Source organism: Gambusia affinis, linkage group LG05 (assembly GCF_019740435.1).
Source record: "Gambusia affinis linkage group LG05, SWU_Gaff_1.0, whole genome shotgun sequence".
Classification (NCBI taxonomy): Eukaryota; Metazoa; Chordata; class Actinopteri; order Cyprinodontiformes; family Poeciliidae; genus Gambusia; species Gambusia affinis.
The window spans coordinates 11,466,848-11,489,308 of NC_057872.1; the positions used below are offsets into that span (position 1 = coordinate 11,466,848).

Consider the following 22,461-nt stretch of genomic DNA (forward strand, 5'->3'; position numbering starts at 1 on the left):
AAAAAATAAATGAAAAGCAGAAATCTTTTTTAATACGGATTGCCGGAACCATTTAGTCTAGGTAGTTTTAATTACAAATCAAAAACTAGGAGTTGAATTGTTTATCTTAGATACAGTCAGTCTCTAGCCATCTATCTAGATTCCACAAAAATCATTAAATAGAAAGAGATTGATGGAGACTCAAGTTTCTGATTTTAACAGACTTTTATTAAAAGTTTTCATGAATAAGGGGATGACGTGCAGGTGATAACTTTGTTTGAGGAGAGTCCAATCAGATCATTTCGTGGCCTATTAGTGCTTTAGGACATACTGCTAAATTAAATGTCCTGGACCATCTCTGAAAGTTTTCAATGAGGAGCCGCCATCTACGTTTTAATGAGCTCCCTCCTGTAATTAGCTCAGTCATGGCCTATTCAGTTTACCGACAATAGATGTTGATGACAAATGTGAGTGGGGTCAAAGACTCAAGTTGGTGAGTAGGTATGGAGTGGGTGCGTCGAGCACAAACTGCACTGCATCATAACTAGTTACGATGTTTTCTATTTTTAGACACACAACATCTTTAGGCTGGAAAGATGTACAAATAGACATAAGTTTATAAATGTATGTAGCTTATTGTTAAACAAAACAACAACAATGTAGAAACACTCATTTCGACAAGACAGCAGTGTAAACTGTATCAGAGTGAAGCCAGAGACAGCCGTCTCACCAATTATTAATGTCTAATACAAGTGATTGTATTTTATTAGGAAAGGAACCTGGCTCTTATATTTGTCACATTTCCGATTTTGGTAAATAAAACATATATTGCTCAAGTGGTTTACATCTCTGAATGTACTCATAATTTTACTGTCCCTGAAGTGTTATGTTTTCTAATTACAGACTGTAAATTGGGTTCCATACTGGGAATAATTATGTCAGATTTCAGGATGCATACTTAGAATGCCACTTTGAATCAGCATTAAAATGGACTTTGAACAAATGAAAGTTCAAATAGGGCTTCTTAACAAATGGTATAGATCCACTAGATAAAATGTTTGGCTAAACACTTTGCATTCCCTAAGTGTGCCTTCCTTTGGTTTTCCCCTCCCAGCCTTTACCTTTTATTTCTGGGAGATCTCAATGTCTGGTGTTGTCCAAGCTCAAGGTATTTGAGTCACTTGAGTTATTAATATATATTAAAAGATATTCCACCTCTCCACATTGAAATTTGTTTGCCACAGAAATGGATTTAGAATTACTGAGGTACCAAACAAGGAAATGTCTGAGCTGTGACTTCACGTAGTTCTCCACTATACATGCCCATAATGTCTATCACGCTGCCTTAGTCTGCATTGTAATCACCTATTTGACACAGGGAAGTGGCCTGGTTCATTTACAGTTCATGTTTTCAAAACATTTGTCGGTAATTTTGAAAAACTTTGATTTTTATTGGAGAGGCTTGTTGGGGATTTAGCTTTTTTTGTGAATCTTGTGAGCTCATTGTTATGAAGACCTCTCCTGCTGACAAGGCTGCTTTTTAAGCCCCTTTCAAAGATGCACAGTGAGTCGTATGAACCTGACGACTCACTGAGAGTGTTGAAGCTTTTCAGAGTTTTTGCATGGGTAAACTGGTGCCGCTGTGAATTCCTGAATTCACTTCAATGGACATGCATGCAGAGCAGTGGTTTGTAAACATAACCTCTAATCACTCCCCCAGAGAAATTAGCAAATTGTGTTGCTAACAGCGCCGTCCAGACATTACCTTGTTTTGTTTTTTTTTTTGATTGGATTTCCATCATAGTACAGTTACAATAGTTGATGCTTTTCTGAATGTCTAAGAAACTCATCAAAGGGAAATGAGGATCACATTAAACTGGAATGACTCAGAAAGAAGCAACTCTCCAGAAGCATGTTGGGAAAAAAAAAGATTTACAAAACTAAGCTACAGCTGTGGCAGCATATCCAAAGAAGAAAGCTAACACAGGACTTCTGTAAAAGTGACCGGTTTGGATAAAACACAAGGCAAATCACATCAAAGAGCAACTGAAAATCTGGAACTATATTTGTATACCCAAAGGAGGCCGATAGTTACCATGTTTATACCACATGAGCAAGACCTAGCAAAATCTTAACGACACATACTACAAAAGCAAGGATAGAAAATAAGAGCCAGTCTTGAATGCTCAAGCTACTTAGCAAGGCCACCAGTGATGGCAGATAAACAGATTTCTTGTAACGGTAAGTTGCTTTTCTGTCAAAAGCACATTTAGCAGCACACACATGAGGATGACTGACAGCACCAAGACCTTGTCCCTGCCTCTGATTGGTTGTTTTTGACTTGGGGCTGTGCATTTTTGCACAGAAATTTTCAAAATATTCTTTGATTCGTGTAAATTTGTCACATATACTTACAACCCAACATGCTACTGTAACGGATACATGAAAAGGTGATTCAGGAATGTCATGTATTTCACCCATATACTTCAGACGTTGAAATCAAGGTTTTTAGGCAATATTGTGCCTGGGCTAGAAAAGTGAATAGACAGTGCAAGGGTTAAAAAGTTGAACTAAAAAGCAAAAATGTGTAAAGGACATGGATAATTCAGTTTCAGCCTTACTGTGAAGTAAAACAATATATAAGTATCAGATGAGCATTCATCATATGATCCAATGCTCACTGCAACTTTCTGCTGGGTGATATTAATGGAAAGCCTTTTCAGACAGAATGATCTTTAAAAAAAATTTAATAAATAAAAATACAGTGGACGACAATTTTGCCTTCAGCTCTAAATTAATTTTGAACTTAATTTGAACCGTTACTTAAAAGCCAGCAACGTCCATAACTGAAGTTAAAAGAACAAAGTCGTTTAATTTTCTAAATAAATGCAGTCTGGACTACATGTGGGACTCAGCAGTGACTCTCAGTTTGAGGCCGGTAAAACAGCAGTCTATCCAGAAAGCCGATTGTACGAGTGTTTTCATTTCATCTTAATAATGAAATTCATTTGTTCCACAAGCTTTAAATGAGAAAAGGAGGAAAGAAATGGATGATTGTGCATTTCATATTCTCCTGTTTGATACATATGTTGAATTTTGGGTTTCATTTAAAGGACAAATTAAAATGACAAACAGCAGATTAAGAAAGCCATTTAGTTCTGCTTTGGGAACCAAATGAGAAAAAAAAAAAAGAATGGTCAGTTTTATGTTTGACTGGCCACTCTCCTCATGAGAAAGATAAAATTAGAGTATTCTTTATCCAACTAGAGTTTTGGTTCTGTTCCATTTTAGAGGACATAATGCATCTATGTCTCTGGCATATAAGCACTATTTAGCCATTTTATAGCAGGTTTCTGCCATTTACTACCTTAAAGGGCATCAGTTAAAATGAAAACAGGATTAAGCCAAACTGTGGATAATTTTTAAATGAATCTGTAAACTGACATTAAGATGGAAATGATTGGGAGACGCTGTACAACAGTTGAAGGACATTTTGTATCACTTTTTCCAACTGTTTTCAGTGGTGTGGAGGGATTTAGCAATAGGCATTTATGTTTACCATCATGACCCAAATTGAGAAAATTGTATAAAAAAAAAAGAAAAGAAAAGAAAAAGAATGTAGCAGCCTGCTGAGAACGAAACCACAGCTTAACAAAGAGTGGTGATTTTACACTGGAGAAGCCAAAGTCAGACACAAATAACACAACACAACGTATAACACAACGTCCACCCAAGACAAAATGAACAATAGCAAAGTTTCCAGCTAAAATTTGAATTCATAAAGTGATAAATATGTGTGCTCCATTTCTGACCAGCAGAACTCAGATTTGAACATGCATGTATTTACATGTTCTTCTCAACAGAAGTCACCAGAATAGATCGTCTTAAATTAACTAGTCTTAAATTAACTAGTCTTAAATTAGTTTTGCTAGTTGCTCCTGATTTCATACAGACTGGAGATATCTTTCAGTGTTTTGTTTTGACTGAAGAAACATAAAATATAATACTGCTTTAAGCATTTTCTTAACTTGATCCTTTTAAGAAACTTCTGTGCTCTGGCTGTGTCTTGTTTCCTCATCTTTTTAGTTTTGGGTTGACTCTTTTAAATTTAATTACTGTTTTTGTCATCCTGGGTCAAAACATGTTTTCTACAGTCAAATTCCTCTTGTGAAGAGACATTTGACCTTTTCACCTGTTTCCTTCAAGAGTTCAAATCTTTACATTATCCATTTCTGTGTTGTTGTCAATAAGTGGCCACACATTCCCACTGAATGTTTATTTTCAACAATAGACCCTCTGATACTGATAATTCAAATTATTTGTATTTATACAGAACTCACTCTGTTTTTTATGGTAAACATGACCGACCTCCTTTGAAAAACTATGAGGATGCCATGTTCTTTACATTTAGTGGTTTTTAAAAGCTATAGCTTCTTTGTGTATAATATATGAACAACTATGGCCTTTTAACCTCTTGTTAAATAAACGTTTGGTAAAATCAGATACACGTCTCATAGTAATATTTTTATTACCATTAGACAAAACAAAATTAAAAAAAGTTTCTGGTCTTACAAAGTTAACTTCTTATCTGGTTTAGTTCTAAAATAAAAGATGAAAGTTGAATGTATTTCACATTTAATTTCATTCAGAAAGTACTGGTATTATTTCCCCACCTATTCTTACGGCCAAGCGTTCCAACAATGACTCAAATTAGAACTCCCATTAATCCGACAATGTAATCCCTCAACTGCATGAGGCGGCCTTTTCAGACACAGTGTGGATTAGGGAACACTGAGACCCTGTGTTGGTGGTCACCGATGTATAACACCTCATAAAGATAATATGCTGTGCGTGCGTGCGCGTTTCTGTGTTTCCTGCCTCGGTGGTGGTCAGCTCTGTGTAGTGCGGAGGGCTTGCGTGTGTGGGCGGATGAGGGCACTGTACATGTGGATAATGTGATTCTTTTCCTCTTTGTGGTTACCTGGTGAAGAGGAAAATCCCTGTGAGGTGGTCTTCTGCCAACGTGGGCCACAATGACAGGGGCCTGTAACAGAGGAACCGGTTAATTATTAAAAAAGTGGCCCCTGAGTGGAAACCAGTTTGTGATTTGAAGCTTGCAAGAGTACACTTTGTCACAAGTTGTTTCACTTTAGTTGTTTGTATTTGTTCTCCATTCCTTCACCTTACCATGTCGATCAATATGTGCACTTTTTTTTTCATGTTGCATCTAAAGGGATGAGAAGATGGCTCTTCTTCTTTTTCTCTTTCTTTGAAGTCATCAAAACAGGAAAACTTGAATGGCTGGTCAATTACATGGTAGACATCTGTTCCAATGAGAACGTAAAGGCACTGATAATAAACTGAAAAAAAAATCTTCTGCTTATAATTCAAAAATCTATTTAGTCACAGACGATCATAAAACTGAATCTCCTTTTGAGTATTACTGCACAGGAAAACAAACCTCTGTGATTTATTTTGCTAGAAATGTTAATATTGCATGTAATTCAGATCCATTTATATAATTAGTCAGTTCTGTTAATATAAACAAGAATTTGGTTCATGAAATTTTAGTCAATGACAGTACTGGTTGATTTCTGCTTTCTAAGCAATTTCCATATCACTTCCTCTATTTTTCTTTTGTTTGTTTTTTGTTTTCTTCTGTTTTGGTGATCAACAAACCACTGATAAGGAAGTTTACAAAGGGATGTGATTACTTTTTGGGGGACTTTTGATTTATGAGTCTTTAAAAACACAATTTTATCTAAGACACTAAACTCCTGCATTTTTGAATTACTACAATTGGGAAGCAATTAAATGTCTTGCACATATGTGAGGTTATTGAATGACACAAAATTTAAAATTAGCTACAGTTCCCACCTCTTTACTGTACAGAAGATGACAGGTGAAATGAGCTGGTCCTATTGCTCCTTGACCAATTCCATATGCTCAATAGATTTATCACTTTGAAGCTGATTAAACTATATCATCCTGGATATTTTGTATCCGCTTTGTATTATTAAAGGGAACAAAACCATGATGGGGCAACCAGCTGATTTGATAATATTTAAACAGATGAAATCAAGTTATGAAAGTTATTCCGCCTCTGGAATCGATAAGCATCCAATCGTAAGCATTTGTGAGACGTTTTATGCTCTCCTTAGATACAAACCATAGCAAAATCAGAAATTTAAGACATATTTGCATTTGTGCCAACTGGGGGGAGGGGTATAAAAGTTCTACTGGATCAGGAAAGAAATTAAAGGACAGGTCAATGCCCTATCAACAATATCTGATTATAGGAGGGTTTTTTTTGTTCCTGTCAAAATCAAATTATTTGTTTTTTTTATGTCTTAACTGGTAATACAACTCCCACTTACATAGAAGTGATGCTGGAGCATTACATATTACTAGTGTATCTTCTGTCGCCATAGAAAGATTATTCAAATCTGCTACTGACACTTTAGCAGACTTTTCCAGAGAAGTCCTAAAGTGTAAAATAAAACTGTGTGCCAAAAAAGAATATATCATTGTTAAATTAATTAGGTTGCTTAATAAGTCAAGTCCCTCTTTCATCCATACCTTTTAAAAACGGATCTATTAATTCTTTGGCCCAATTTCCCTCTTCAAATCATCCCTCTCTCCAGTACCTTTCCGTATCTTCTTTCCCCTTGCCATTTCTCTCTTAATCTCATATCCCAATTTCAGCTAATGAGCCCATGCACAACACACACACACACAAATAAATAAATAAATAAAAATCTATACAAAATCACAAACAGCACGAGGGGAAGAAATAGGTGCAGAGCGCTTAGTCTGTTTGTAAAAGGATTCATCGTGTGAGCTGTTTTCAATAAATAATAAATGCAAAAGGCAACTTTTGTCTGCAGACGAGACTTTCAGACATGAATTATGCATTGTTATTCTTGGATAGGGCAACACAGGGACAGGATGGTGGTGTATGTATGGGTGCGTGCGTGTTTGTTTGAAAATGTGTGGCGCATATCCTTGAAACACACTGTGAACACAGCTACTGAGGCTTACAGTCAAGGCAAAGAACTTACTGTGATTACTCTGCTAAAGATCCTATTTTGTTGCACTGACATGTGTGGTCTGATGCTTAAGCGTCCACCAGCTCAGTTGGGCTCATTTTGCACTTAACTAAAAATTAATGTCATTGGTAAACTATTATTAGTAGCATATTGCTTTACATTTAGGTATCTTTAGAAGTAAGGTAAGCAAGAAGAGAATGTGTTTGTTTTCATCCAACTTGTCCTTTGGTGTGAGTACATTTTGTGTGGGTTTTTTTTCTGCTTTTGCCAACTCTGTAATCATTATGGCAACAATGGAAAATATATGTGTAACTTTTGTTCACCTCCCTGTTCCTCATCTGTAGTCTGCATGAAAAAAGTTGATTGAAAATCAGCAAAAAAGGAGAACAATTACAAAGAGCGGCACCCGTGACGGCAATCATCACTGATCTCTGCTGTCATTTTTCTCTATGGTAAATAATTCATCAAAAGAAACAAAGGGGAAACAAATATGCAAATAAACCACCCCCCAAAAAAAGGGGGCCAGCAACATTGGCCTGCCACCACAAGGGAGGAATGAGAGTGGCTGATTATTATGGCAGGTTATGACTGTGATGAATTTGAATTTCTCTTGTTTCATCTACCTTGACAGAACTGAAGTCACACAGACACAGAGGGGAAAAAGGAGAAAAAACTGGAGGGATTTGAGGGTTTGATTGAGGAGGGGAAGGAGAGACGGATAGAGGGATTAAAGACAAGGGGAATGGAAGATTGTGGGGGGTGGGGGACAGTGAAAAGGGGTAGTAGACATCGGAGGGAAGAAGAAAGAGATTTGGGAGGGGATGGGAGGAAAGAAGGGAGGGATGCTCACAGGGTGTATTCGACAGCGCTGTGAAAGGTAGCCATCAAGAGCTTTGATGAAAAGTGCAGGCCTTCTAAGGCATAGGAGTGACAGCATATGATTTGGTCAAAGCATGAAGCCTTTCAAAGGCAGACATTCTCACTCCTATTCATTCCTCTCAGGTTGGCTATAACTTTTGGGGCTTAGCTCTGGAAAAATTTCCAAATTGGTTTGACAGATTGGCCGTATGTGGTATTGTCCCTGTGACTTAACAGACAGTAGACTGACTAGAGATGTAGACATCTCGAAATGAAGAGAGGATTATGGGCTGTGCAGTGTCTCAAAAAACTGTCCCGGATCAGTTGGCATAGCCGGTGACATTTTGCTGAAGGAGGTTGCATAAAATATAGAGTGGTGGATTTTGATTCCGAGAACAAATCTGCACCGAGTATAAATGGATAAGAAGGCGTACATTTAAACTGCAGTTTCACACACACAAAAAAAATATAAATACATTTTAAAAGTTTCCAAAACCACACAGGCAAAAAAAATGTAATCTGGTTTTAGTGTATTTGGTCTGATGACAGAACAGTGACAATAATTGAGTTCATCACATTTAAACGCGAGGGCAGGTAAGTGACTTTGGCCACACTAGCAATGATGGATACTGCCTTGGATGCTGAAGCTAAAGCAAATGGTACAAACACTGACTATATTGAGTGCTTTACCAGAACAAAACTGCTTATTTTACTTACAGTTCAGAAAACTAGTCCAAAGACAACTTGAAATGAAAAAGCCACTGATATGTTTTTTTTAGGTCAAAGTTTTAACCCTATAACCAGTTTGCAAGTTTTCTGTTGCAAAAGGACAGATTTTACAACTTTAGAGTTGCTAAAAAAAAAAAAAAATCACACACTGACATTTACATTTACAGGTCAGTCATAACAGGAAGGATCAGCATGCCAGCCTGATGATGACTGTGTCATTTTGCTGCACATACATAAGCACATTATATTTGAAATAGCCTGCAATTCCATACACCTACACACATAAATGGACATGCATAATCACAACACCGCTCTCACATGTGAAAGCATGTATGTGCACAAAACTGAAAACACATGCCTGCAGCACTCTTGTCTGATAGTGCTGTCTATCTCGCTCTCACTTTCTCTCTCCCTTTCTCTCACACACACCCACACATTCAGATAATAGTATCTAATTTAGGCTCTGTAGGGTTCTCCAGAGGACTACACTTCATCAGGAATATACTGGTGACCTACATACTACAGTAGGAACAGAGGCGCACACCAGCATAATAATTGCATACATTTCCACACCCAAACACAAATCTACAGGACATGGATCTGCACACACACCCACTCAACACTGGGTCTATACACCTTGGGTGTTACTGGTGTAACAGGAAACACTTATTTCAAACAGGACAATATGTTGCTCGCACATCTGTGGGACTCTATTTTGTTCAGATATTTCTTTCAGCAACAAGCATCTAGAATAATTGCTCTGGACAGATGAGACCTTTAACTTCAGTGGACCCCCAGTATTTGGGTGCTTAGTGATCACAGCTGAATATATATCGTTTTGCCAATGGCTCTGACTAGCAGGTTATAGGTTCAATGATCAATTAACCACCAATAAAAGTAGTACAAGGATTTTGAGAAAGTAGAAGCCTAGTTTATTTGATTAAATCAAATGCTGAAAAGTAGATTTTACCCTTCACGGTAATGTTACCTCTTAGCTTTGAAACTACAAAATAACTCGTTGATAGCTAAATTTATATATGCATAAAAAAACCCTTTAATCTTAAACAAGGTTTGGAGTTTTTTGTTAAACTCCAACACATTTCTAATGACAATGTCTAGATATTTTTTTTATGTCCTGGTTACAGGTCCTTATCCAATGTACACTGACATGATTCACTGGGAAGAGAAATGGGCCCACAGCTAAAAGCTAAATTTGGGTCTTGATCAAACCTGGTAAGTTAAAGATATTGACCTATGATACCATGATGTCACCTTCATATCCCAAGGAGACAATTTAAAGTTCCCTAAACAATTGTAAAAGGTAAAAAAAATAAAAATCACATTTATTTTGTAGAAACTTTTTGATGCGCCAATAAATTGAGCACTAGTAGTGCTTCATATTAAAACAATTGCTTAATGTGGGGTTTTTACCCCGTGAAATACTTTTTTTTGCATTCTGAATTTTAACACAATAATTAAGTATACATTTATCTTAAGTTTGTGCTGAAATACCTACTTAAATTAAGCGTTGTGCCTTTTGATTTTGTAACATAAAAGTAGCAAAAAAAGTAAAAAAAAAAAAAAAAGATAATATGCATCCCCATCTTTTTATGAGCAATCATATGGTGGTAGGTTGCAGCTTTTCTAAGCTTCTCTTCAGACAGTATCAGCACTAAGTTTTTGGGTGGAGAAAACTGGAATTACCGTATCATTGGTTTATAATGCATTCAACTGGCACCAAGAAGACATCATCCATCATTCATGGGCATCATCTGTCAGCTTTCTGGTCCACTAAATGTCCAAGACCTGAGGCAGAATTGGAAAAGAAAAAATCCAGTTAGCACAACAGAAGGCCTGACTCATGCACAATTATCAAATGCTAAGAAAAAGATTCAATTCAAGTTGATGGCAAAGAATTTTTACTGAAATTGAAAGCATTATACAAAACTGAAAATATGAAGTGAATGTGGCAAATATATATATATGTTAAAAATTAGGCACTTCTTGAAATGAGTAAAAAAATAAATGAATTGCAAGTTAATGAGGAATCTGTATATAAAATAAATGTGAATGCTCTGAGAGCAGCGATTTATTGGGACCCGTCTCAGTAGCAGATTTCTAAATGGTTAAAAGATTGTGACTCAGTGTTGGTTTGAAGGAGAAGGAACTGAGGTCAGAACCACAACTGATACAGAAATAGACATTTGTACCAGCATGGATACACATGAACTATTTTCATGTTTATGGGTGGTTAAAGAAACTTGGCTTAATGGTAAAGGACCTCACTCATACATAATAGTGTCTTTATTTAGCGTCACAGCTAAAGTACATAAGCAGCTGCTGGATAAGACTGAAGCCAGACTTTTGTCTGGATGATAAACTAACAATAAAAACAAATTCAAATGCTTATTGCATAGATAACACGTGAATAATATTTTTATAATACTGCATATTCATTATTTAAAAAACAAAAAGTTAATATAAACATAGACAAAATCTTTCTCTCTCTCTAATGTATGAAACAGATCACAATACATTTACTTGTGGCTCCACTATTTTTAAAGGCTCCAGGGTGAGTTTGGAATGAAAACTTGCTTCAAATAAATTGTTTAAAATATCTGAAGCTCAAACTTGGTCACCACTTCGGAGGTGTTGAACTCATTTCCACTTGTCTAGATCATGAATGTCCTCAAAAGGCCGGTCATACCGCAGTCTATTGATAAAACCTATTAACAAACCTGTAAAATATTAATAAATAGCTGTCTCTGCATTCAATGACTGCTGTCTATAATTAAAAACATTGAACCCGTTTTCACATTAGCAAAATTTGGCAGAATGCAGATTTTTTTTTTTACAAATAAATAATGGTTTTATTCATAACTCTTTAGCAAAGAACAAGTGAAGCTGGTTTTTAATCATGTTTCTAGAATGTGAATTAATCTTTACATTGCAAACACATTTCTTGTTTAACATTCAGTAGTACTGCTGATCTGACTCAAAGCTGAGAGAGTTGTGGCGACAGACTTCCAGCTGCATGTCAGCTTTTAAAAATCAACATCTGAGTTTAATCATCATGATGGCTGCTTATGCCACAGCGCTGATTATCAACAGAGAAAGAAAATTCAATTTCACACGTTTGTTTCAGCGTTTCACTGCTAGACTGTCTAGAGCTCTAAGCTCTGAGAAATAAATAATGCTTCTCGCAGGTCATCTCGGATATTTTCACAATAAATCTTCTCAGAAACTGATGACTAATAGATCTAAGATCTTAAAACCATTCAATTGCAGTGTATGTGCTGAGTGTTTCCACATCTCCATTACTTTGTTTTTCAGCACTAAAACTTTCCCAAGTGTGGATCATGCAAAAGATAAAAATTAGATGGGGCGTCATAAACTTAATAGCTTTCTCTTGCTTTGTGGGTATAAGCTGTAAGAACCCCACAGCTGTTGGTAAATGTGTTAAAGTTTAAAGAGCTAACAGACTTAAAAAGAAATAATCATTATTAAGAATTTTGGTAAAGAAATAACAAGTTTGATTCACAATTTTGGTGAGTTTTTTTATGTGAAGCTTTCCAAAAAAAGTGTTTTAATAGAGAGGAATAAAAGGTCTACAATGCTCAGTTTAAACTTAAATGCCACTTTGATGATTATTGTTGGCCACTATTCACAAGAACTCTGTTTTTACCAAATATTTATACTTATCTTTGCCAAATAAATTCAAGCACAATTGATGATTTTTACTTGCATTCTGTTGTATATTTAGGTATTTAAACACTTTCATAAAGAGCTTAAGGACACAATGTTTTTTTTCTTTTCCGTTTACCTCTGTGGACATTTTTTACACAACGCAAATTTGCAACAGCATATTATGAGTATGAAAGTAGAAGTATAAGAGGCGACGAGAAAAGTTCATGGGATCAGAATTGGACAATGCGCAGCTTGATCTGCCACGACGAGTAACCAACCAGTTGGAAACTAAAAGAATTCAATCTTTTACTGATCAGCAAATACATCAAGTCTAAGTGCTTCCAGGTCGCAGCTGCAACAAAACTCTTTAATGTGGAAGAGCTTAATGCAGGGAGGAGACTCAGTTAGTTCTTTCTTATTCACTAACAGAGGATTAAAAAAAAAATTAAGTTAAAGAAACCACAGCAATGTAAGAAGCTATTTAAAAAGAAACAATTTCTTTATGACTTTACAAGATGTTTGTAATTTATTCAGGCTGTGACAAAACAAGAGAGAGGAAGATGAAAGGCAGGTAACAGGAAGGCTGTGGAATAGAACAGAATTGATTTGTTTAATAATTTTGATGTCTCGGCTTGATTTCAAAAGGATGAGCCACAGTTTAAACAGTAAACTCTATTATTGTGTTCATGAATCGTAAATCAGGTTTTACAGCAGCTGTTCTCTCACACATGCAGTTTTAAGACACCTCTGTTATCAATATAGAAAATAATTAATTCAAACCCCTAGCAAAAAAACCCAAAACTCTTCATGTCTCATGTAGTTCTGAAAGAAAAAAACATTTAAGTTAAGCAGGTCAAAACCTTTTCAAACTCCAAAAATAATTTACTAGTCACAAAACCCATTGTGTCTTAGTTAAAAGGTGCTATTGGGAATTCAAGAGGAGTAAATGTGAAAGTCTGACAGATGGCACAGAGTCAGAGAAGGATAAGTTGAACATTTTGCCACTGTAGAGCTGAGGAACTGTTACGTAAACCAAAAATGAAACGTTCATCATCCTACACTAAATCCAATACACAAATGACCCATATCTTGGATCGGACAAACCCATCTTTACTACCTTAAACAGAGGACTTCAGTAAGCCCATATGAAGCCCAAAGAGCACAAATACAGACTGTGAGGAGACAGGGAAAATAACGACCTTTATTCTCATGAACTTAAAACTAATGCTGTCAAAGCAACTGCAGCTATAGTCAAACTCTAAGTAGAAATATGAAGTGGGATTGTTGGGGTTGAAAGGAGAAAATGAAGGACAAAGAAGGAAGTACATAGGGAGGAAGAGAGAGGAATGAGAGAAGAAACAGGGATTAGGCAATAAAAAGACAGATGAGATCAAGAGACAGTTCTGACACGCTCAGGCAGCAAACGCTCTCTGTGAGTCTGGGAGCAGCTGAGCGGAGAGCTTACACACCCACACAAACACACACGCTCTCATGAACAGTTGTGATGTGGTTTGCTGTAACTTTGTGCCTGACTGGATGTATATATGAGATGTTTAGAAAGGGGCTGCACTGTAGGAAGTTAAGCCAAATCCCCAACACCACACCCCACCAACATGAGGAGAAGGGGGCTTTTAAGGACTTTGAGCTTCTGTTGTGGTTTCTTTAATTCTCCTCCTCTGCTTTTCTTTCTTTTTTTCCATCCAACTCTCACTCCATTTCTCTCCTTGCTGTCTGTTTCTCACTCCGCTTCTCACAGGCTGTTTTTCAGCATTTCTCTCTCTCTCTCTCTCTCTGTCTCTCATTCTTAACTGGCTATTGTTCAAGGCAATACAGTCATGAATAACATTTGCAGTAATCTAAGCATGTGATCATGATTAAAGAAGCATGTGGAAATGTCCTTAGCTTCATAAAGTAATTTCAGTCGAGATAAAGAGAGTATAACATATGGCTGAAGGCCTTTGCGCAAATAAACAAGCCACTAAATACCTAATGAACAAAATGATGAGATCAGCTTTACAGACAGGCTAAGAACCTGATCTTTAAGGGATGTTAGAACTCATATAATTTAACGTGATCACATGAGGAGTTTATATAATGCCCGTAATAAGTATAGGAACCTCCTGTAAGACAAACCACATTACTCTACGATGATGAGGTGGTGGGCTTCATGGAGGTTTGGGGCTTCTGTTGTGGTTGCTTTGTTCTTCATTGCCGTTTTACTGTTTCTCTTTTTTCAGCAGAAGATCACAGGATTCATCATTACTCAGTGTCTTTTACTTGGCTCCCCCAATCCCTTCATCTTTGCGCAGAGTCAGATTTCATCGCACTTCAATGACTTAAGTGCGTGCAGTCAGTAGAGCTTCGTGTTGGACTTATTTTCTGTGATTATGCCAGTGGGATATTCCTAGAGTTGTAATGATTATGTTACCTCAGGAGATGATACGCAATACTGAGATCATGAGTACAATGTCAGATTTTGTTTTTAAAAATAGGGTAGGAAATTAAAAAATCATGGCTTGTCCTTTGTAAACGCTGTAATCAATGTAGAACACTCTAGTCAAGTGTATTCAAGGGCAGTCTATTATGGTTTTCAAGCTTGTCTCAGCCTAAGGCTATGTTCACACAGCAGGTCTTTATGCTAAATTGTGATTTGAAAGTGGTGAAAACTTCACCAGTCTCAATATATTACAAGTGTTGAAACCCAGCCCAACCAGAAGACTTCTGTTTGTCAACGATGCAAACACAACAGGGCAATTTAAGATATCCTCTTCCTGAAAAACAAAACTTTCCAGCATACATGTGGGCAATCACCTTTATAAAGTAGCATGCTGAGATACAAACTACATAGTGCCTCCTATGTAGATAGATTTTGCTTTTCGACAAGAAATACTGTGACGTTTCAATATTGCTAAATCTTCTCAGACTTGTTATTCCTCAATCCCTTTTAATAATAACACTTGTACAGAACACAGCCAAACAGTTTTTGACTTTATCACCAGCCATGAAGGCCAAAAATTTTGATTCACCACTTGCTCACCCAAGTTTGTTTTATCATGCTCAGCAGTATTCACACATAAACATACTTCCGTGACTGCATTTATACACACATGGAGTCCAACAATTAGATTTCTTGTCGGTTTATACACACACAGTCAGCCGTCCTGTGAAGCTTCCCCACACCCCACGCTTCTTCTGTTTTTCAAACCTCAAACGCCCACACACTGCCTCTTGATTCAATTAAAAGACAGGGAAGTCTGAATTGTAGCATGCACTGAATGTAGAAAAGTGTCCCACATGGGTTGTGTGCGTGTGTTCGCTTGGGCTGTGTGCGCAGTAACAAGTCCAGGAGGGAAATACAGACATGCTTTTGCCCAGCAACCCTTTCCGGCCCATTTGGGAGACCCCAACGCCGAGCAGTGCCCATCTAATGCCAACGAGGCTTAAATTCACCTGTTTGTTTCCCGTTCCATCCGGCCATGTACGTATGAAGAAGAGGCTAGCATGCTTTAACTTCTCTGCTTGAAGAAGAAACTGATTCCAGACCTGAAGGTAGATGTCTACCTTTCTACAATTGAGAACTATGGCCTAGAACTTACAGGTGTTCTACTAAAATGGTTCCATTGCTTAACTTCTGGAAGTGAGAAGGTTTGATTTTTTGTCAAGTCATAGCAACGACTTTATAAATATCTCAAGCAGTTAATGGTTGATCCTCCTCCTCCTCCTCCTGTGTTTTTCTATGCTTGCAAAGGATCACATTGAATGAAAACAGTTTAATTCAATAAATGACATTATTTATCCCTGCAAACAGATGCCTTGATATCACCACTTTAATTTATTAACGCTGTTTAAAACGAGAAGTGCTTGTGAACGCTTGTTGTAATTGCAGTCCTAATCAGCTGATCTCTCTTCAGCAAATCCTGTGATTGTTAAAAAATAGACAGTGTTAAAGAACAGTTGAAAATGCCATTCATGGATTCAGTGAGAGGCAGTCGACTCTGATTGCATTGACAGACTTAACCTCTCCCTGATTGCAAAAAAAAGACTAGGAATAGTCAGTATCCTGATGGTGACAATCTGCAACAATTAACAACAGAACTAATACTACTCCTAAAAGTTTTTTGTTGTTGTTTTTACTCTCAAAATGTTACTCAAGCAAATGTAACTGAGTAAATTTAATTAGTTACTACCCACTTCTACGTCTGACTACAGCGGTTCTTTCCTCTTGTTCAGCAGAAAACTGCTGTTAACTAAGCACATGTTTTTTGGGGGGAAGTTGGTGCAGAGTTTGTACCAGTGGAATAACAGAGAACATACTTGCTAGCGCCTAGAGGCTCCTTAGAGGAGCTGATCTGTCCCCAGACAGTTCAACAACTGGTCAGACGTCTAGCAAAGTGATGTATTTGGGAAGGCCTTTGAGGAAGCAGAGCCATGTCTCATTTGGCTCAGAACAAGGCAAATATCCAATTATTAAAAATAACCCAATGGATGCATCAAAATGTCATAGAAATAAGTTATTCATGTGTGTGATTAAAGTAACTTTCCCTAATTCACTGATACTGAACCAATATAAGGTTGTATAAAATTTTAAATAAATGACTTCCCTAACTATGTTCAATTAAAGGAAGTAATCTAGCAAGTTAAACTGTATTTGAAGTTAAGACAGAGTCTGACTCATGCAAGCAAACTACCAAGTACAGAAGCCACAACGTTGTAATATGCTTAAATGTGTGTAGGTGGTAAAGGGTCAGAAAGCATAGGTCAGAGTTATCTTTAAGGGCACCAAATTAGCACTTCTAATGATAACAACCGTAATAATAAAGAAGCTGCCATTGTCACGGTTCAAAAGAGCAAACTAGCTTATAATGATCAGACCAACTGATTTTCTTAACCACCATGAACACAGCTGGGCTTTTGAGCAGGATTGGATTAGCTTAGCTTTTGCTTCAAATGGAATGAGAGAAAATTTGGAACATGAATATATATATATATATATATATTTTGGGCAGTATATGCCTCAGTCTCTGTGTACTATCAATATGACAAGGTGATAGTGAATCTTCAGTGATTAATCAACTCACTGAACGTGTGTGGTTAGAAGTGTTTGCTACACTCAAAAGTTTAAATTACTGATTGATTGATCAGAATCTGTGTTTTTGACCAGGGTCAGAGCTCGGTCACATCACCAGCCAGGGTGATGGTATTGGTTGGGCTCTGAGAAATGCATCATGTCAATGAAGGGGAAGAAAAATGAAGTAAAAGGATTTGTGGATCCGAATCTGACTCAGAAAACTTTGTGACCTTCTCTGCCATGGCCCCTTCCTGCACACTGGGATAATGGATGAGTGATCTTTGACCCTTTAATGCATTCTAGCTACCCTCACTCTGCTGCTCCCTGTCTTTCTCCTCGTCCTCCGTTTTTTGTTCCTCCACTGCCTTCCTGTCTCTCTGTCTGTCTCTCTTCTCTAATGAGACAGGGACTTTTCTCCCTATGGGGAAAGAGGTCAGTGCTCCTGACACACACACACACACACACACACACGCCCACACATACGCGCACAGATAAACATCCAGACATAGATGGCACACATGCATACAAATTCAGACAGGATGCAAGCAAACTTGTACACATCCATGCAGATAAAAGGGCAAACCCACACTGAGGCTGCCATTGCCCCACCATACACATGTATCACACACTCACGCACACGCACACCGACCCAAAAATCTCTCCTCTATTATGCAGAATATCAGTTGGCTGATGGTAGAGCTGATTATGCAGCTACCCTCTGCTTGCCCACAACTCCCTGGTGAATATCTGCCTTTAAATCCACCAATCCCAAATGTCTTTTTAGCATATCAATGGAAAATTTTATATTCCTAAACAGTGGGACTTGCAAACGTACTGTTTTCACAAATTCTCCATCTCATCATGTCAGTGTAAGCCCACAAAATAACTGTAAAAAATAAAAATTAAAAAAAGCAGCTAAAATAAATATTTAGCTTCCACAGTCATACAGATGTTCCACATGTGTAATGGTGAATTTTTCACCTATTAGCTTACATCCACATATTATACATGCAGGTTTTTCTCAAAGCTGATAAAAGCCACCGAACGCTAGAAAAGTCATATTTACTAAAAGCAATGAGTGCTCACAAAGCAACGTTATTGTTAATACACAGATGTTATTTGTTCTAAATATATTTTGAGCACTTGTAGTTCCATTGTTTTACCAAAGCCCACCAATGACCAGGCATGCCAGAACAAAACGGAGCCACACAAGACAAATAACATTTAAAGACAACGGCAATTAATATCACACACATTTTTGACTTGGGGGGGTAAAAATTGGGACTACTCAGAGAGAAGACGTTCTCAAAAGAAATCAAAATTGGCCTCAACTGAAATTTTACAGAAAGCTTCCTGGTCAAGAAAATGTTTAAGGGCATATTTCCCCATTTCTGGTACACTTGGAAGTGTCAGGCATAAAAGACTCAGTGTGATTTCACAGAAGAAAATAATTCCACTCCTTCCTCTATGCACTTTTCCTCCTTCCTTGGGAAAATTTCCTACAATGGGGCTTTCCCAATTTTTAATATTACTTAAAATAGCAAGCGCAGTAGAATTATACTACACTGGAGGGAAGGGACAGATAAGAGAGAGGGGGGGGGAACAGGCCGATATCTCGAGAATGAGTTCATAGCTCCACAGCTGCAAACCTGAAAGTCAATCTTCTTTACCTGCATACAGCATTTATCTCAAATTTGAAATCCGCCATACGATGTAAACGATTCAGCAGCTCCACGGTAACTAAATTCAGATGACTCTCCCAAATACATTCAGTCGGCTGTTTCCCCAGAAGTCTGCATTTATAGATTGTTCCTGTGTGGAAGTGAGGAATAGTGACCTGAAGAAAGATTGCTTGCTAAGCAGGAAGCAAAGTAATCTGGCCCTCTAGGTACACATACATGTGTGCACAAGCCATATGCTCGGATATTTATCTGTGTATTGCACTCCTGTGTGTGCGTGTATTTGTCAGTGTATGTTGCTCATGACGAGATGTGAATGCGGTCCCTCTTGTAAGATCAATGATTATACTATGCATCGCCTTTCTGCATGTTTCTTTCCTGCTAATTGAACGGCCATCTGTGGAGCACTGGGGAGGTTTAGTATGGGGTAAACTGCCAGGCTCATTATTTGAGGAGAAAGTAGCCCTCAGAGGGCCAAATAAATTAGTCTGTGTCCAGTTTAACCTTCAGAGGACTCAGCAGCTGTAGTTAAGGTGCACGCATGTACAGTACTGATGGATGCTCCTGAGCAGTTTATGCAGGCTTGCACACCTGTCCTAAAACCATGTCGAGCTGGACTGTAAAAGAAAGAACAGAACAAGGTACCATGTTCTGTGAATTTACACAAAAGGCAGATAAACGACCCCACATTAAAGTGTTTTTTGAGTGTGACTGTACCTGTGTTTGCTGCAGTGGGTCTGGAACAACCATAAACATGGAAGCAGACTTGACCCGTGTGTCTCAGCAGTTTCCTGTGTAAGCTGAGCTCAGTGTGCGTGTTTGTGGGGAAGTGGCCCCGTGGAACTTCTTGTCACTCCTCAGGTCTGTAGAAAACAACCTCTCTACTCCATTAGCTTTGCTCCATGCCTGCAAACTGGCACATGTGTAAGTCTGCCTTTATGTGCGAGGGACATTCCATCTGTCTCCTGTCACCAGCAATCCTCTCTGTATAATGAGGGCCTGTTAAGATCTAGGGTCATTTCTCCAGAGGTCAGAGTTCACTCTTTCTAAAGGTGAAAAGCCGCGCTGGTCGGGTTAGGTGTTATGTGACACTGAACACGCACACAGCTGCATGCAGAGTCTGGTATGTTCAGACGAGGTGAAGTTTTGGTGCTATGTTTGTGCTGGTTTATGCAGCAAAAATATTTGCAGCACAGTTGACAGACACTGAATTTACTTGATTTTTTAAAGTGTGGGTGGCAGATCTCTGATGACTTCTGGAAACATATATTCATATCTTTAAAAGGATAGTGGTACAAACAAAAATCTTTGCTGCACAAACATTTGACACTAATCGTGCTTGATTTGAAGTTGGGGGAGCCAACTTCACCCAGGTTGTATTCTGCCTCCTTGGATTCCACCTTCTTCCACGTCATCTCTCACATGCTTAGCGGAAACTGCAAATGTTTTTGACTTTGGTTCCCAAAACTTTCTTTACTAGTTTTTTTTTTCTTTTTTTTTTTTACTGTTTTTTAAAAAGATAGTATTGTAGAGTGCACAACTGTAGCTGCCCTGTCAATTTTTCCATCCAAAATATAGATCATTGCAGCTCCTCCAGAGTTGCTTCTCTGATGCTTTCCTTGCCTTGCTTGTCCAATTCCCTGCATAGTCTTGGTAGCTTTGCAGTTAGGCCATACTCTTTCCTTCTTCACATGTCTGATTGAAAGTGGGATTCCTAAAAATGTGGAAATTGTTTTTTTACAAAACCAGGCTTGGTTGATTGGGCAGTTTTATTTAATTTTAGTGGTTTTGAAGTAAGTTGAAGTTTTGAAATACCAACACAAATATAAATTTGAATTTGGGTTTGGGAAAAAAACAAAGTATTCTTTCTTCTGATAATTGTGCAAAAAAATCTTACTTTTCTTGCTAGCCTTAAATTTTAGGTCTCACATTCTTGTACAGCCACCATTTCTTCAGACTTCAACACAGATTGGACAAAGCAGACTAAAGAAAGAAACCCAACAATCTTACTTAGGAAAGAAGAAACCCTTGACACATGATTTCTTTGAACATATCTGTTCCCTTAAACTTGAATATAGGGAAAATCTAAGTTCACCCTCTAAGTGAGCATAGGGGCTGTTTGGCTTATATACACCAACATCTGTTAACTTCCACATAAGCCCATCGTGTTCTTGCACCAGCCCCAGTCCTGCCAAAACAAATATCACACACAAGTACCTAGTCACCCAGGCCAAGCAGTTAAAAGGAAAGTTTCCACCCTCTGGCTAAACTCAAAGCTGTCCATAACTCAGCTTGTGCTTTCAAGTTATTTCACTGAGTTCCACTTCACTATTTGTATTGTTTTTATTTCATTTTCTGTACTGCTGCATTGGGGGTTTTGCTGAGTGAGGTTTATTGCTTGCATCGTGGATAGACTGGTAAAACAAAGTCCACTGTGCCTGAAAACATTTTTTTTTCCTGTGCATTTTATTTTGATCTTTTTTTTTCCAACAATAGTTAACATGAGAATGATAACATAAGACCAATAATCTTACAATCCAATACAATTTGAGAGAATCAACAGTAGATGAGGTGTTACAAATAACAAAATATAATAACCTTTTTCACAACAACATATTTTACAAGTAACAAGCACATGGAATATTCAATACCATTCTACACCTACAAAACTATAGTTCTTTATTTCCGACTTTGTATTTTATTGTGATTTCATGGACCAACACAAAGTAGGACATTGTCATGAAGTGACAAAAAGGCATATGGTTTTTCAGTCCTTCTGTGGATTTTTGCCGCTGTGTGCATTTTTGTTCGGCTCCCTCACTCAGATTCTCCTACATAGAATTTAGAGCAGCTAAATACATTCAAAAGTCACTTTATTATTAAACGGTGTTATATGCTGTTAAATTTGATTTTAGTGTAATTACAACTGTTCTGTGACAGGCCTAGATGTTGTCAGAGGAACATGAATGGAAAAAAAAAAAAAACATCATGGAGACCTGGAATCATGCCTAGTAGATCAGGAAAATTGTTATGGGGACGTTCCAAGCAGCGGTAGGTCACAAAATCTTTGCTGAACTCTTTTCAAATAAATCATGTGGAAAAACTGCAGGCCTATTAAGAGATGGCTTTCTATCGGAACAAACAGACTTTGCCTTGGGATGGCATTAATCAGAAAAGCCCTGAAGAGCACCACTTCTGGAGGAGATGCAGATGTTTCACCCAGGTGGCAAAATCTGTGGACTGCTCACTCCACAAATTCTTTGTTTTCATGCAAGAATAAGCAATCATACTGAATTAAGAAAGTAGCGAGTAGTTTTGTTGTCAGTCGTTATCAAGACCAATATAGTCATGCATATTCGACATTCTTTGTGTTTACATGCTTTTTTTCCCCTTTCTGTTTTAACAGCTGTCA

General features: G+C 37.6%; 1 long non-coding RNA gene across 3 annotated transcripts in view; it reads right to left on the reverse strand.

Moving 5' to 3' along the window:
• LOC122831315 overlaps positions 1 to 22,461 on the reverse strand; it is a 122,960-nt gene that overhangs the window by 22,996 nt on the left and 77,503 nt on the right. For 2 of the 3 annotated variants that reach the window (XR_006370671.1, XR_006370670.1), the window contains 2 exons: positions 10,320 to 10,421; positions 4,961 to 5,023 (listed from right to left, as the gene is read on the reverse strand). This is a non-coding gene — a long non-coding RNA (uncharacterized LOC122831315). Of the gene's footprint in view, positions 1 to 4,960; positions 5,024 to 5,166; positions 5,304 to 10,319; positions 10,422 to 22,461 lie in introns of all 3 variants that reach the window. The other variant, XR_006370672.1, reaches the window with a different exon arrangement.